Source organism: Podarcis bocagei (assembly GCF_964188305.1).
Source record: "Podarcis bocagei genome assembly, chromosome: 3".
Lineage (NCBI taxonomy): Eukaryota > Metazoa > Chordata > Lepidosauria > Squamata > Lacertidae > Podarcis > Podarcis bocagei.
In genome coordinates, this window is record NC_138127.1 from 71,689,851 (window position 1) to 71,706,925 (window position 17,075).

The window sequence follows — 17,075 nt, forward strand, 5'->3', positions numbered from 1 at the left end:
TAGCTGTCCAAAGCTGCTTAAGCAAAACCTTGATGGTGTGCGGATGACCAAAATTGGAGGTTGAAGAGTTCCCTGGGCAGTTAGGTGGGCGAAGGTGTTGCAGTACCTCCATCTATTTATTCTCTCCCTCTGATTTGGAAGGCCTATAAAAGCTTACAGGGGAGGCTGGGACTTTGCTAGAGCAACAACAGTGTCCACTGTGTTTGTTGCTTGACTCCTAGCTTCTGATTCCTGATCCTTGACTCTCACTTATCGGAGAATAATTTGTGCAACACAGACTAACGTGTGTAAATTTGTTTCACATGCATGATTCATTTAGGTTACAAATGGGTCTTTCACATGTGTTCTAAGATTCTATGGTGTTGACAGAGGTTTTTGTTCTCTTCAGTGCAGACCAGAGGTAGCCAACGTGGCATCCATTAGTGCAACGGTGCCCTTGAGGTCTTCCCATGAAACTCATGAAGGCTCTGTGCCTCCATGGCCATGGGCTAGGTTAGGGCTTTTTCCTCCATTGAGAAGTATATAAAATTGAAGGAGGAAGTTGGAAGGCTTACTTTCTTCCCCACTTCCTCTCTGACCTCTATGTGCTTCTCAAGGCTCTAATTCTATAAGATTTGATAAGAGCCTTGATAAGCCTTGAGAAGTGGCTTTATGGGGTGGGGCCCGCAGCACTTGCTCAACAATTCAAATGTGGCCACAGGCTTAAAGCTCTACAAAGTTCAGCTTCTAGTGAATGCTGTGCTAGTTCCTGGGGGTTTCCTGGGGCTGTTTCATTAGTTATGCACTTTCTCTGCCTTTACATTTCCTTGCATGTGGTAGAATAACCAATTGTACCTCAAGCAGGAACCAGAAAATGCCGCCTTCTTCAGCTAAGCATCTGTCCTGTATTTCCCTCTTTCCACTACCACTTTATCTTGTCTTTTCTGCCTCTTTCCTTCTTCACATCCTGTCTCTTGGGCTTTTGTTCCCCTCACTTTTTTATCTCCTATTCGTCACCACTTTTTAATGCCCCCCTCCTTTTTTCTTTAATCTTATCAACCTCCCAGGGCCTAGTTTATTCTTCAGCTGTGAGTGAAAGCAGCCTTTTGAGGGGAACCTGCCAGTAGAAGCATTAGCTGGAAGCAAAGCTTGAGGGCCTGCGAGCCTATAAACAAAGGGAGCCCGCAGCAGAGGGCAGCGAGTGGAGAGGAGGTCTGCATTAAGTAGCTCTTTATCACTGTATAGTGCAGTGCCTGCACATTACTTGCTGAACCATTTGCAGAATGAGTTCAGCCAGCCCTGTCTACATTCCCAAATAAAGATGGTGACATGAGCCCTACTTGGCTACCTCTGTACAGGTTTCTTTTCATCCCCTTTATTAATAGTTGTTGTGCTAGCGATTCACAGTGCAAGCAATTCCTCCCTGCACCATCCTCCAAAGAATATCAGAAAGAAAGAAAAACCCCAAACAAATTTAAAACCCCAAGGCTCAGCAAGAGGCTGCACACACATATACCTGGAGCTACAGGTTACCTTGTACAGTGGTACCTCGGGTTAAGAACTTAATTCGTTCTGGAGGTCCGTTCTTAACATGAAACTGTTCTTAACTTGAAGCACCACTTCAGCTAATGGGGCCTCCCGTGCCACCGCCGCGTGATTTCTGTTCTCATCCTGGGGCAAAGTTCTTAACCCGAGGTACTACTTCCGGGTTAGCAGGGTCTGTAACCTGAAGCGTCTGTAACCCGAGGTATCACTGTAATACCAATGTGGGCCAGAGGGCATTTTGAGAGAATTGATAGGTGGAAGGGAAGTGTTTAATCTCCCTACCTTCCAGCCATGTTCAATCGATTACACAAAAAATTTAAAAAATTGTCCACCCAACACTATGGTGCTGCCTGAAACCCTGTTTCATGGCAGGGCAAGTTTAGAGACAACATGCAATGAGAGAGACAAGCCAAGATAAATCACAGAGTGTGCATGAGTCTTTAAAAGATGAGGAACCGAGGTACTAGCTACAGATTCGGCTTTAGCAAAGACCTGCAGCCAACTGAAAACAAGAAAGGCTTCAAGGCAGGAGTCCTGATTGCTGTGGCCAGTAATTAACAAGAGAGGCTTCTTAACCATAAATGGACCAACTGGAATATCTCTTAACTCCTTGAAGTGGTTCCCTGTTGCTTGGAAGTCCCAGGTATACCAGGTGACAATGAGTTGGGCAAAATAATAGGACATTTCTCACATTAAGTCTCAAGCCATACTGTAGTGCCTAGGATGAATCCTAGAATTTCAGTGTGTGGGTGGATTACTCTGGTTGTATCATTGGTTGCTGAACATTAAATAGTTACGGTAATATTCACTGTACATTAGTTCACACCACTCAGTAGGTTCTTAGTATGAAAATGAACTGTAAGCCCCATTGCATCAGAAAGGAAAATAGCTCTAACCCTGATGCCCCAAATCATTCATCCCACTAACCATTGTGTGATAAGCTCATGAGTGGTGAATACATCAATTAACATTACAAGTGGAACTATTAACCTTTGATTCATTAAACATCGGGATTCCACAGTGTAAGGCTAGTCTCCTAATTAACCTGCAGTGTAGAGGTGAATCCAAAACAAATTGTGAAACTGAGATCCCTTTCACTGTTAAACTATGCAAAGAATGAGTTGAAAGTAAAGAAAAGGGTGGACTAAAATGCACACAGCTTCCTGTTGCTAAGTTATGTCATTGGATCTTTTCCCAGGGAAAGGGGTAAAAACCTCCATATTTGGAACAGCTTTTATAGATAATGAGAAGCGAATAGCAATTGAAGTGGGCGGTGACAGGAGGTTTCCTTATACCATTTGTGTATGTCTAGTCTGATTGGCAAGACTGAGGCAAATGATATTTCCTATCACCTTCTACCTAATCCTCTTAAACTGGAGATTAAATCTGTGGCCTTCTGCATGCAGAGCATGTGCTCTATGCTTGAGGTGTGGAATTTCTTGTTTTAGCTGCTGTGAACCAGTCCTGAATTTTGCATGCATTGAGACACAACCATACTTTATTATAGGGTCTTTAAGAAGAGTCAAAGAGAAGTTCGTGTCAGGGCTGGAGTCAGACGCAGGTCTGCAATAAAGGAAGCAGATCTCTGTTGTCAGTGAAGTTAACTCTTTGTTCAAGGAAATAAACATACAACTCGACCTAGTGGTCTTAGCCACACTTCCCAGTAGGTCTTGCCCCTATGGAGCAGTTGCCAGGACAGTCCCTGCCTTCCACCCTTTCTAAGGCTCTTCCTCTCTCGGATGTTTACCAAACAGTCTCAAACTTTGTCTGTGCATCTTCAACTTCTGTTCCACTCTTCTCGTTACCCTGTGAATTGTTGGAAACAGGGGGGGGGGGAGCTTGTCACAGCAGGAGAGGGATTCTTCAGCAGTCTCTTGACTCCTCCCTCCTCTGCTTCAGCCTTGAAGTCTGAACTGCTCCCTGTCACAGGCTCTTCCTGCTCACTAGACCCTGTTGCTCCTTCAGCATCCAACTCCTCCTTCTGCCTCTGACCTCTCACCAGTGTCCCACCACCAATCCCCGGGCTCTGAGCCTCCCCCCTCTGGGGGTTCCCTGGCTGATGCCTCCCTCAACTCCTCTTTGTCCAGCCAGTCCCTGACATTTGGAAATCCTTCCCCAGCCATAATGTCCTTGACATCTCATCCAGTCTTTCTCCCCTAAGACTACTCTCATCGCAAGTCATTTAAGCACTGGAATCAGCCAGCCTATTTGCAAACAGGGTAGGAGGGAAGCATCTTCTTGATTGTACCTTGTAAGCTAGAGTGGGGAACTTGTGCCTCTCTAAATATTGCTGGACTCCAGCACTTGTCAGCCCTGACCACAGGCCATGCTGGCAGCGGCTGATGGGAGTTGGAAGCCCACAATATATGGAGGACCACAGGTTCCCCATCCTTGGCCTAAAGAAAATTTCTGGTGGCATCTGCCAGGACAGAAACTTCACAGAATTAGTTCTATCCTGACACAGAGAAATCTGCAATTTTAACTCCTAGGATTTGTTGATTTCTGTGTATGTGTGCACACATATGTGCTCCAACAGAGGTGCTGGGTTTAGGAGGTGTGATAACAGGTCTTTTGACACTCTAGATGGCCCCCCTGGCATTGTATGTTAAGTATGTGTTACGTTTCAAAGTATGTGTCTGTGAGAAAGAGTAATTACTATACTGAGAGTTGTGAAAGGAATAAACTTGCTACAACTCCTTTGTGCAGCCAGATTACTGCTCTATCTGTTTATTTAAAAAATTTCCACTTCACATTATCATCAACAAAACATTTATTTTTTGCAGCAAATATCATGAAAATACACAGAGGAATAATATGAACAATAATTTGTACAAGCAGCAACTAGAGCAAGACCTAAAGACGGCAAGAAAGGCTATAATTCTTAAAGACACTTATTAGGCAGTAAGTTCCAAAAGAAAGCAGTGAGTTTAAGACTGTTAATCTGAGCCCTGCTTACCTGAAAGTAAGCCCCACTCAATTCAGCATGACTGACTTCTGAGTAAAGATGGTTAAGATTCATTTCTTTCGAGTAAACATGCACAGAATTTTACAAGGTGGCAGCAGATAAAAAACATTCATTGAAAAGAAAAAGTAAAACCTTGTAAGTAGCAGCCAACAACAGTATAATATACTGAATTACAGTGACTGGGCAGGTAAAAACATTTTAACCAGAAGTTGGAAAATCAGAACTGTGGGTGCAAAGTACACAGCCTTAGCCAACAGGCAGGGAACAAGCCATGGGCACAGTGCCACAACAGAAAATGCTCATTCTTCCACAACCACAACCTGACCTCAGCAGGTGAGGAAACCTAGAAAAGAGCCTCTCCAGTGACCTCAGGTGATGGACAACTTTGTGTGGCAGTAGTACTAATTATACTACATACTATCGTGTCCAGCTAGTTTTATCCATCGTCTTTCCCAAACTTTCTCTGATCAAGAATAAGTAGGGTTTGACTAAATCAAGCTATACCATGGGGGACCACTTTACATTGCATGGAAATACCTCTGGTGTGGATGGGTCAGAAATCCCACCAACTGCACCCTGGAGGAAGGCTGGAATATAAATGTAATAAATAAAACACTGAGAATCCATGGCAGATGGACTGTAAGCTGAACCTGGACTCATTACTGTTGTGTGGGTGTAGACGGTGCAAGTCCACATTTTATGCATGCAAATTGGTTCTGAGTTGCATTCTGATAGAATAGGGGGGTTTGTACATATGGCGCTGGCAGTGAACCAATGAGCACGTTGAGGGGCAAACCACATATTTCAGAGTGCATTTCCAATACTTCTGTGAAGGAATACTATAAATCTTCCTCGGTTATAAATGTGTGTTAATTAATTGAGCTTAATGCTTTTAAGCTTGTGCACGGCTTGCAAATGTGTTCAAATAACTAGTCACACATCTCCCATTAAATTTTTTAGCACATATTTGCCAACTCATGCAGAAAATCATGTCCTTTAATGATGTTGCCCCCCTGAACTGCCATGCTAAAGTGGAGTGGCTATGTCTGAAGCAGGTGGCTTGGATCACAGCTGCAGCTTGTATCTGCTTTGCGTACAGAAGGTCTCAGGTTCAATCCCTGGCATCTCCATGTAGGAACAGGAAAGACCCTGCTGTGAAATCCTGGAGCGCTGCTGATGTCCACTGCTGACATTAGTAAGCTAGATAGATCTGGGGTCTGACACAGTATAAGGGGGCTTCCTATGGTGAAGCTCTCTCTGTATTTACCTTTGTAGGGTTACTTAGCAAGAATTTTGGAAAGGCCAGACCCAACCCCAAATTCCATGTGAACTGATATGTAGCATCAGGCATCTTTAAGAAGGAGCAAAGAAATATGCAGGAGGAGAGGCAGAGGATCAGTAAAGAGATTGAAGAAGGCTGGTAGGCCTCTTTGAGGAACAGAAATCTAGGGTCTGGTTCACATGGCATAGTTCAGGGGCACAATTTTATACCAACTTTAAAAGCTAAGAGGGGAGGTTTTAACTGCTTAAGCCAAGGGTTAGCAAACTTTTTCAGCAGGGGGCCGGTCCACTGTCCCTCAGAACTTGTGGGGGGGCCGGACTATATTTTTTGGGGAAAATGAACGAATTCCTATGCCCCACAAATAAGCCAGAGATGCATTTTAATTTTTTTAAAAAATGATATTTATTTAAAAAAAAATAGAATTACAAAAGAAAACAAGGTAGAAAAAGAGAAAAAAAAACAATAAAAAACAAACCACATCAAACAATACAGATTAATAAAAATCAAAATAAAAAAATAACACAACACAATCAAAAGACAAAAATATACCACAAACATTTAAAAACAAATCCAATATTCTCAAATCCTTAACTGTCATTACCTTCTTTCTTTGACCTCCTCGTCCTCCCTTTTTTTGTATCCTAGTTGTTAATTGTTGCAGCAAATCCTTTCCATATTTCATAATATTCTGTCATTATATTACCTTAATCTATTTTAATCTTATTTTACTATAAAAAACCTTAAAGCTTAAAACTTAAGTCTTTTACCAATTTCTCATAACCATAATATTCTTACATAATTCTTTAAATATTATTACTAAAGCCAAATAATTTCGTTCCAACATTTTTCTAATATTCATCAATTTTGTAAAACAATCCTAATAGAAAAAAATAATAAAAAATCCAATCTTCGTCCAGCGTCTCTTCCTCCTGGTACCGGGTTTTGTCTGTCCTTTCAATCCCATCAATCTAGCGCATTAACCTGGTAAACTTATATCCGAAGCCCTTAAGTCCCTTCCATGTCCCTTCTGCGGCTCTTCTTCATATTTATAGCTATATTTTCCTTTGTCTCCTGCTCCTTTCACTCGTGGGAACTCCAGCTTAACAATGTTTTTGACCCTTCTCGACAAATCAGCCCCTTTTCCATAGCCCACACTGAACTCCATGTGGTATTTAAGGACCTGTTTTAAAGTCCCTCCAAAATTTAGAGCCCCCACAACCCCAAACATCTCACGGCCCATTACCAGGCTTGAAAAGTCCAAACATCCCTGCATAGGGGGGTCTATCCAACCCCCCATTTCCAAGCCAAACCAAACTTTATCTTTCCAAATCTGGCTTTTTCCAAGCTCATTTGTCAAATCCAAAAACTCATGTTCCTGCTGGGCCGCAGCTCCCTCCGTCTCTGGCGCCCAAGGTCCAGCAACATCCTCTTCCCTCATCTGTTCTGTCAGGGCACACTCCTGATTTGATTCCTGGGTGGGCTCCATATAATTTCCCACTGCCTGTTCAAAATTTCTGATCGCATCAGTCATCAAGTCCGTCTTCTCATGTAGCTGTTCCAATAGGGCACTTGTTTTTACAGAGAGCACACAACAGAGCTTCTGGATACATTGTCCTGCAAGGTCAGAAGTCTATTCCCACGATCGTAATCTGTAGCAGCTGCAAGCTCCCCGATTCAGAATTGGTTACAGTTTCACAGGCTCCCTCTAGGGGAAAAACTTCTATTTGTTCTTTTCTTTTAAAGGCAGATCTAACAACAAAGTTTCCTTTTTCAGTTATTTTGTCAATATTTGTTCCTTTAAAATGCGAAAGGGAACAATGGAATCACTATGTTTCTCTTCTTTTAGCTATCTGTCAAAAACGTTTGTCTCTGGTCAATGAGCTTCAAAAAAAAGTCAGTCCTGACACCCCGCTCCAGGATCAAGACGGTGGAAAATTACTTTGCTTTACACTCACTTCTGCAGGTTTAAACAGTCCAGAAAAAATCCCCCCACTTCTGCTTCCGAAGGGGGTTCAACAATCTTAAATGGTGAAAGTTAATCCTTTACAAGTGATTTTCTGAACTCTAGTTTGCCATGTCTTTGCTTTAATCTATCTACAAAGAAACGGAAGGCTGACTTCCTGTTTAGACCTTCCCGTTTCAGTGCCAAATTGAAATAAACTTTTAAGTCCAATTTTCCTTTCTACTCGCAAGTCCTTATTTAGAGTCCAATTGTCCGAAATTTAAGTACTCACGGTGATTGTTTTAAAAGCCAAATTGTCCCAGGAAAAAGGCAGCGCTCTCCGGCAACAGCTGTGCGGCTTCGCTCCACGGAAGAAGCAGTTGACTCTCAGCACCGCGCCACTTCCCCCTCTTCGCTCCGGAGCCCGTTAGTGGGTTCCTTTGCGTAACCCAGAGATGCATTTTAAATAAAAAGACACATTCTACTCATGTAAAAACATGCTGATTCCCGGACCGTCCGCGGGCCAGATTTAGAAGGTGATTGGGCCAGATCTGGCCCCTGGGCCTTAGTTTGCCTACCCATGGCAAGCCCTCTGCTGAATGAAATCAAACTCTCATCCTAAATTCATTTAAGGGAGTGGTAACCTAACAAAACATACCTCTTCCTAGTCTAGCAATGATCACATGTAGTGACCACATGGCCAAAACTGGACAACTGGCCCAAAACGTGTGTGTCATTAAAAAGAAAAGAAAAAAATACAGGAGCTGGAGTCAAGGGCAGCTATTTGAATTTAGAATAGAGATCACAAAGCAGGCTGCTAGTTGCCCATCTGGGAAAAAGGCAAGGACAGTCACTCCGTGACAGTCCCATACAGCGCACCCTGTTGCCATTGCCTTTTGCTACAGCCCCTGGGTACAGTTCTTCCCATGGTACCTATTAATGATTAAACACTGCATAATATTTAAAAAATGTTCTTCAATTAGGATTATGGACTAAAGATTAAGAAATTATGCAGCATTTGATCATTAATAGTTGCACTTAAAAGTTCATGAATGCATACCACTGAAATTCCAAACTATGAGGTGTGGGTCATGCTGTGTTTGAGGGGCCTGCAAGCAAGGTGCCCCCATCACCTGGTTCCCCCCGCACTGCATGCCATCCTGGTTTTACCCTTCCTCCTTGGCTCCCGCAACTGCAGCTTTGACTGGTGCTTTGCCATGTACCTATAACCTTTTTAGAAACTTTCCCTATGTGTATGTTTATTCAGTGGCTCTGCAGGGACTCACAACAAAGGATTGCTGCAAAGGCAGATGGTATATAACTCACATGCATCAAACAATAACTTTGCATATGTGTGTGTGTGTTTACATAAACACCTCAATAACTCGGGTTACATACGCTTCAGGTTACAGACTCCGCTAACCCAGAAATAGTGCTTCACGTTAAGAACTTTGCTTCAGGATGAGAACAGAAATCGTGCTCCAGCGGTGCGGCAGCAGCAGAAGGCCCCATTAGCTAAAGTGGTGCTTCAGGTTAAGAACATTTTCAGGTTAAGTACGGACCTCCGGAACAAATTAAGTATTTAACCCGCGGTACCACTGTACTTTTAATGTTTTTTTCTTCCAGACTCTTGCCCCAGAATTATCTCCCATTCTATCGACAGACTCACTGAACAGTGGTGGCTACTTCCTGCTCCAGCTCACTACTGAGCATGTGGAGAAGTACCCTCCCTCCAGAATTCTTAAAGGAATATATGCAAATGGGTTATGCACCCACCATTTTAGCATTATTTTTTTTACAAAAAGGGAGACAAGGGGAAAAGGGGAAATCGGCAACTGGTGTCAGCCTCAGACTGCAGCATTTGACAATGGTGCTGACACTGAACCTGTTTTGAGGTTTAAACTGCTTGTTTGTGTTTGTTTTCACAGCAAACTCACCACAAGGAGATCTTACTACACCAGTTTCATGTGGCAGGTATGTTGGGATGCTCTTGTGTGCTGTGAATGGACATTTACTCATTCAAATGTTTGAAGAGATATTGCAGTTAACACTGAACACATTCCTTAGGCTTCCCATGGTAATGCTCTGGGCCAGTAGCACCCTGCCCGAAGCTCCTCATCTCCCTATAGGAATGTGAGAATAACATAGCTGCATAACAGACCAAGTAACAATACCTGTGGTTGTGTTGTTCCCAGGCCCTAGATTAAAGGGATGTTGGAATGTCCTCAGATTTACTTCTTCCTATTGCTTTGCCTTTCCAGATAATTTAAAAGCCGGCCCATTCTCCCAAGGAGCTGGTTTCTGCTGCTCCTTAGAGAATCACATAGCAGAAGGAAATCAAGGAGACAATAACATGGAGCTTCAATTAAAAAAGAATCACCGAACGCTAATGGGAAAGTAATTGAGCTAAATTGAAACATAATTGGGGGGAAAACGTGGCAAGCAGCAGCTTAATACATTTTGTTTTAATTTGAATGTAAGGTTTTATGGCTTCATGCTAGGATCTTTCCAACTGTCTGGATGCAGTGTTAATCCAATGGTACGGTTTTATCCTGGGGCTGGGAGGGACAACCAAAACTCATTTGATATTTGGAAGACTCCTTTGCCTCGATCTATATTCTGTTATGTGCCTCTATATCAATCGGTTGGTCAGAAGATAGGACTGGGGTGACAAGCAGTGCTATTTTTCTAGAAAAGGAGGTGCCGGAACTAACCCTTGTTCTCTTATAATGGCAATGGCAACCATCTGAGAGATGCCGGAACTGAGTTCTGTTGAGTTCCAGCTGGAAAAAAGCCCTGGTGAGAAGGATTTCCCAATTGTATAACAATGGTAGCAACCTTTCCTCTAAAATTAATAGGCTGCTGATAAGAAGAAAGCTTGGAGGGAAACCTGGAAGGAATTTAGAATCGCTGAATTGTAGAGTTCGAAGTGACGATGAGGGTCATCTGATCCAACGCCCCGCAGTGCAAGAACCTTTTACTCAATGTGGGACTCAAATCCATGACCCTGAGATTAAGTTTCACACTCAAGCAACTGAGCTGTTTTGTATGATAAGGACTGTAAGCTTGGTTCTGGTAATGAAAACAAATTCCTGTAAAGAACAGAGCACACTGAATTGGAATGTCAGCAGCCTGCTCCCTGCTATAAGCCACTGTTCTGCACTTGGCTCCAGCTGGTTAGCAAACTAGATGGGGCAGGCTTCAAGTCCGCCCGAGCCTACTCTATATAGCTCTGAATGTCTCACAACAAAAGAACAGTGCAAAGTACATACTCTTTGGTACATTAATGATGCGTAGTTCAAAGGCTGCTCTGTTGCAAAGGTAGATGAGTGGTGGATAAGGCAACAGATGAGGCAGGAGTGCCATTGTGTGGTGGTGTAGTGATTAGAGTGTTGGACAGTGAGAATTCACATAATTCCATTCCCTGTTTGATCATGAAACTTGACTGGGTTAAGTCTAACAGGAGACTTGTTCACATATTATACCCAACACAGGTACAAGTGTTGGTGTGGAAGAGCGTACACTTGTTAATTTGTACAGCTCAGCTGTTGTGTACACAGACACTACATTCTTTGAAGATTTCATAACTTTACAGATGTACAGCCCAGCTACCTGTGTACACAGAAACACAGACTGTACACAATGTGTGAATGCCTCTAGCGTCAGACTAAGATGATGACCATGAATACCTTTGCTCAAGATCATACTGGCATAGCTGCCCTTCTTCTCCACTAGGATTTTTTGAAAACCTCCCAGGCATATATTAAGATCTGCAGAGTAAAATAATAAACATGCCCTAGCTAGTACCCCCAAAATTCACAATTAAAATAATACCTAAGATTTAAAAACATAATACCCAACCAAGCAGCCATAAATCTTTGCCTCAAAGGGCCACCATATCTCCCAGAAAGGGCTAGAACAATTTCTCCCTCCATCCTAAATGGGGTAGCCCTTCTGCCACCTCCAAAGTGCCTCCCTAAAAGTAACACTCTTCAGTTCCACACACTTTGGGTCACTACCAAGGGTGTCTCATCACTTATGGCAGCCTGATAAGTGATAGCATCCCTCCTAGCCAGATGTTGCAAGATGTGAGGAAGGGCGCTGCTGTCATGCAGCATGGCCAGGCTCTCTCTCTCCTCACACGGGGTTGTGGTATGCCAGCAACAAGGAGCAGGGGCCATGGGCAGCCACATAATTTTTATAGAATGGTGGTGGTCCAAAGTAAAGCACTGAAAGGGAGCAGCAGCCTGGTTTTATCACAATAATAAAAATGAGATGGATGTTGTCTGTACATTTTGCTTTATATCTCAGGTTCTACAAATGCTGGAAATGTACTAGTTTTTTTTTATAAAAATGAAAGCTGGGAATTGGAGCATTGTGGTTCATTTGACGTGAACTGCTCCTTTTGCCCCCACCCCCCTGCCAGGGGGCCAGATCTGCAAAACAAACTCACCTGTTCCTCTCTTCTGCTGTCTTGGCTGCTGCACTCATCATGCTGGTCTGGGTCTGCTGGATCTCAGAAGTAAGTTCCATTGAGTTTGGTGGAACTTACTCAAAGGTTATCTGCAATGGATGCACTATGTTTATTTTCTTGCTTGAAAGCAAGGGTAAACTGGTTTCTCTGTTAGAATAGAAGGTAAGGCAATTGCATGAACGACTGTCTGGACTTGGCCTCATTAAGAGAAGATGAGGACTTCTTGGACACGGCACAGATGGGGTGGACTACGGTAAGAACAAAAACAAGAAGTGACAGGAAAGAAAATATGAACTGCAGCAGGAGGAAACTTTATGGAAGGCAGTGATTGTGAGAAGCAGTGAAATGGCAAGGCATTCTGAACCATTGGAATTCCAATTATTTGCAGTGATCTGTCAAAATTTCATATTCCAAAAATTCCCCTCCACCTCTGAGCCCTGATCCAGTAGAATATTTGCAGGTGAAGGTTCACTGAAGAGGTGCTTCAGAGGGAGGATCAACCTCTTACCCAGCATCCCACTTGACAAACCCTAATGGTTTCGTGACTGATCCCACACAAGGTCCAGCCTGCTTTTGAAGCCCCACTAAGCCTTGCTTCTGCACTGCTCTGTCTGCCTGAGTTTCAGCCTGGCATTTTCACAGATAGAAGGAAGGAAGGAAGGTGTAATCTGGCTAACCTGTGTGCACTTCAGCAGGCAGCTAATCCAAGCATGTCTGCAAGGTCTTCCGTTCCGTCGCTCTCTCTCTCTCATTGTAGCTTAACTATTTCTAGCTTTTTAATGTTTGACCTAACACCCCTGGGAGCTCCTTTGCACGATGCCATGTTTTATTCAGGCATACGTCAGCTGAGCTCTCCTCACACTGAGATGGCCAGCAAAGATTAGATAATTGCCTAGTTTGATTGTGCCATCCATTCAACTCACTGTCCTGCCTACATTAACCTTTCCTTTCCTTTGCTTCCAATGCATGCCTTGTCTACCTTCATTTCCATTCGCTTTCTCCTCTCTTATCTGGGGAGACATCGTGGCTCATCTGGGCTTTCTGGGCCCTTTTCTTGCCATTTGATCTCTTGTCATAACAAAGTTTTCTTTGTCTGTTTTTATCCTTCAGCAAAGTCACTGTCTTTCGCCATAGGAAGGAGCCGATTATATTACAGATGCACTGGCTTCTCCAAGCAATGCAATGCACGGAGCTAGAATGTATTGTGGGTTTTACATTACCTGCACCCAAGAAACCAATTTAACCAGTTACTGGAAAGTGTTAAAATGATGTTGTGGAGGATGCTGTACCAGCACCAATCCTCTGGGTCAGACTGCCATCAGTGTGCCCACTGCCTCATTGCTATAGCTGCTCTGACCAGTCTCAATTGGGGCACATGAAATCTTTGTGACTTGCACAGTATTTACCCAGGAATGAGGTGGTTGCAAGTTAAAATCCCCATCTGCAACCAGTCAAGCAACCTCAGCCCACCTTCCCCACTTACTGCCATTATTAACACAAACACTGTAGCTGAGGGATAGCTCACTCAGTAGAGCACCAGACTCTTAATCTCAGGGTCATGGGTTCAAGCCTCATGTTGGGTCAAAGATTCCTGCATTGTAGGGGGTTGGACAAGATGATCCTCGTGGTCCTTTCCAACTCAGCAGTTCTAAGATTCATAACTCAGGTGGCCTGGGCAGTGTGGAGAGAACACTATTCTCCGGGTGCTTGGCAGGCCCTGTGTAACTCTTGGGTCCTTGGGATATAAACGATACTTTGAGGGGACTATTCTAAAAATAAAAATAAATAAATTGTTGTCAAATAAAAGTTTCTAAGAAATTATTACTGTAAGCTTTTAGTCTTTGATCAGTTTTGGCAATTCTGCAAGCACTCAGCTTCCAGTCCTTGGCTGTCTGTTGCCTTTATTTCACTCTGCTTTATTTCTTCATGCCTGTTTTACTCATTTTGCTCTCTCTTTACCTCTCTATGTTTGTGTGTGTTTCTATGCTGCATTTCCACACACTACTCAAGAGTAGGTTAAAGACACTATACTATTACACAATAAAATCATCACTGGAATTGCACAGTGCCAGTTAAACCTTAGACTAAATAGACAAATAAATCTCAATATTACAGGCATTTGTAATACGCTGAGTTTGTTGTGTTAACTAGGTTTCAGGCAACTATAGGCTTTCAAGCCTAATCTTGAGTTTAAACTCATTTGTAAATTGGCAAGTGCCACAAAAAGCCAGGTGCAAACAGGCTCCCCCCCTTAAAAAGGTTCCTTGCCTGGCCAGTCTCTATTCAAATGACCCCAAAGTCACAAAAACTGTCCCTGCTACAGTTGCAGGAGTTAAAAGCTCATCTTTGTCTTGAGATGGTAATGAGACAAGTCCCATATCTGTGTAGCTGTAGGATTCTAGAACTTTAGTTCCTCTGAAGTGTATGCGCCTTTAAGTCTTTGTTTCAACAATTTCCATGGTACCTTCCTTCAGCTAATTTAATCTGGATCAACCCTGATGGGAACAATCTGGTCCTAAGATCTGGGAGATATGTGGCTGTCTATCATCCTGCCACCCATGCTGTTCCAAACAAAGAATCAAGGAGAAAGAGGAAACTCACTCTGCAGTTCAAGCAGTTTCGACTGAACTGAATACAACTCCCTGACATTTCTGAGCTCCCGCTGTTTAATAGACAGAAGCAGCCTGATAGTGAGAAAGGATGACCAACCACTTGTTAAAAATTGGAGCAGGTGATCACAGAGATTCTGAAAACAGTCTTGTCCTGTTCTGGCAGCAAACACCCCATGCAAACAACATCCCAGCTCAAAAGTCTGTTCAACAGCCTCGGCTTTTGTAGCTGGAGTCAGTCAGAGCCCTGATACTCCAGGCCTGGTGGGAAAAGGCCTGCAAGACAGGGAGCAGGTCTTCCAGGACTCAAGGCCAAGATGCCAGTTCTTCATTGTTTCCCATACATTAAGTATTGATAATTGTGGAGTAAGAAGAACTGCCTGACAGGTTGCAGTATCAATTAGTTTAACTGTCAAATTCCAATATGCAGCACATGCATCTTTTCGATTCAGTTCACTAGCCAGTTTCAAATTGTATTGCAACTTTGAGGCAAAACAAACATTTCTCTAACCCTACCATATAATATTGAGAGGAGGCCCTGGGATCTGGGCTATCGCATACTAGAGATGAACTGTGGAATGTATATATATTTATATATTCCATTGGGGTGGCCTGCTGCCCTAGGCAAAGTTGTCACCTACTCCGATTGCTTCCCAACATGAACGAGGGAGCCTGACCCCAAGAAAGTCCTCTGATCCCATGAGCTGCTAGCGGCAGGCTTCTTAGGGAGGCGAGTGATGAAGAGACAAACTTATGGAAATGCCAGGGTATGGAGCATGTCATCTCCAAAACATTTGCGGCATCCTGCAGGGTGAAGAATTCTCGTTGTCCATGTCATTAGGACACTGGGGTGATTCTTGCCCTTCTTCCTTCACTGGTTCCTCATCATCACTCCTGCAGGGGATGCTGGAGGAGGAATTAGATTTTGCTCTGCCTGGCCTGGATGAAAAAGCTGTGTAAGCTGTCAGCCTAAAGCAAATTGGAAGAGCCTCCCCACTGCGTTCTGACTGTTGATTAAAGCAGCAGCACTTCTTATTGTCATTCCTAACAGATCAACACCAAATTTCCTCAGACTGCTGCTGCTGCAGATACTGTTCATTCAGCTGGTTAAAAATTATCTGATATTATTGTTGAAGGGGAGGGTAGTTTAGTTCCCCCGTGGGATTTGACCTCGCTCTTCAGGAAAGGCCTGGAATTATGTTCTGTGCTATCCCTGTGTGGATGACTAATGTTGCGGCCTCAAAACCCTGTTTTCTTAGTTATTACAAAAGCAGGTCATACCAATGCAGTGCATATTTTAAGGACTCCTCAGGTGAGAGCCTGTGTAGTAGCTGAAATATTTGGATTAGGTTGGGATATCCTTGTTCAGTCCCTCACTCAGCCAAAAGGCTAATTGGGTGACTTCAGATGCTCCAATTGTCCCTGTCTTCCAGGAACACCCCTAATTTAGAGAAGCCACCACGGTTTCTGATTTGATCCTGGAATGTCCCACTTTTTCTTAGGACGTCCCTATTTTCATCAGAGAAATGTTGGAGGATATGGAGTTATGCAACCCCCCCCCCCCGAGGCATCTGAAGGCAATCTTGTATAGGGAAGTTTTTTAATGTTTACTGTTTTATTATGATTTTATATGTGTTGGAAGCTGCCCATAGTGGCTGGGGCAACCCAGTAAGATGTGTGGGGCATAAATAGTAAGATTATCATTATGGAATGGGATGTTCCTATTTTCATTGGAGAAATGTTGGAGGGTATGTGACATGCACATGCTGAAATCTTTCCCACTCTTTCCTCCCAATCCCTATACCTTTTGTGTTGTGTCTTATAGTTTGTAAGTCCGAGGGCAGGGACTGTCTTATCATTAACATTTGCAAGCCACTCTGTGAGCTCCTCCACCCTTGATTCTGAAGAGCAAGATTTAAAAAATACATATACAAATAAATAAAATACTAGGAGACAAAAAGAACTCAAACAGAGATTAAGCCGGTTAACAAAAATCATTCCCATAAAGGCAGTTTTAGGATGTTGACACACACTGTATTCCAAGTCATGTATTGACAAGAAACATTAATATATAAGCAATAAGGTCTATCCTCATTTGGAGCCGCAGGATGGTATGAGGTGGATGTCCAGCTACATTTAGGAAAGCAAAACCGTGGACAGAAAACCAATCCAGGTATAAGAACTTGGGGAACATGTTGGGCAAGGCCATGGGCCAAAGGGTCAGTTTTCTGTCCCATAATAGCTTGTCAGTAAAATTCACTGACAGCTGAAAGCGCCAC

The 17,075-nt window shown here is 43.2% G+C and overlaps 1 long non-coding RNA gene across 1 annotated transcript in view; it reads left to right on the forward strand.

Moving 5' to 3' along the window:
- Window positions 1-17,075, forward strand: part of LOC308582932 — a 211,818-nt gene that overhangs the window by 98,124 nt on the left and 96,619 nt on the right. Inside the window, exon 5 of the long non-coding RNA XR_014005945.1 lies at window positions 9,642-9,687. This is a non-coding gene — a long non-coding RNA (uncharacterized lncRNA). The remainder of the gene's footprint in view (window positions 1-9,641; window positions 9,688-17,075) is intronic.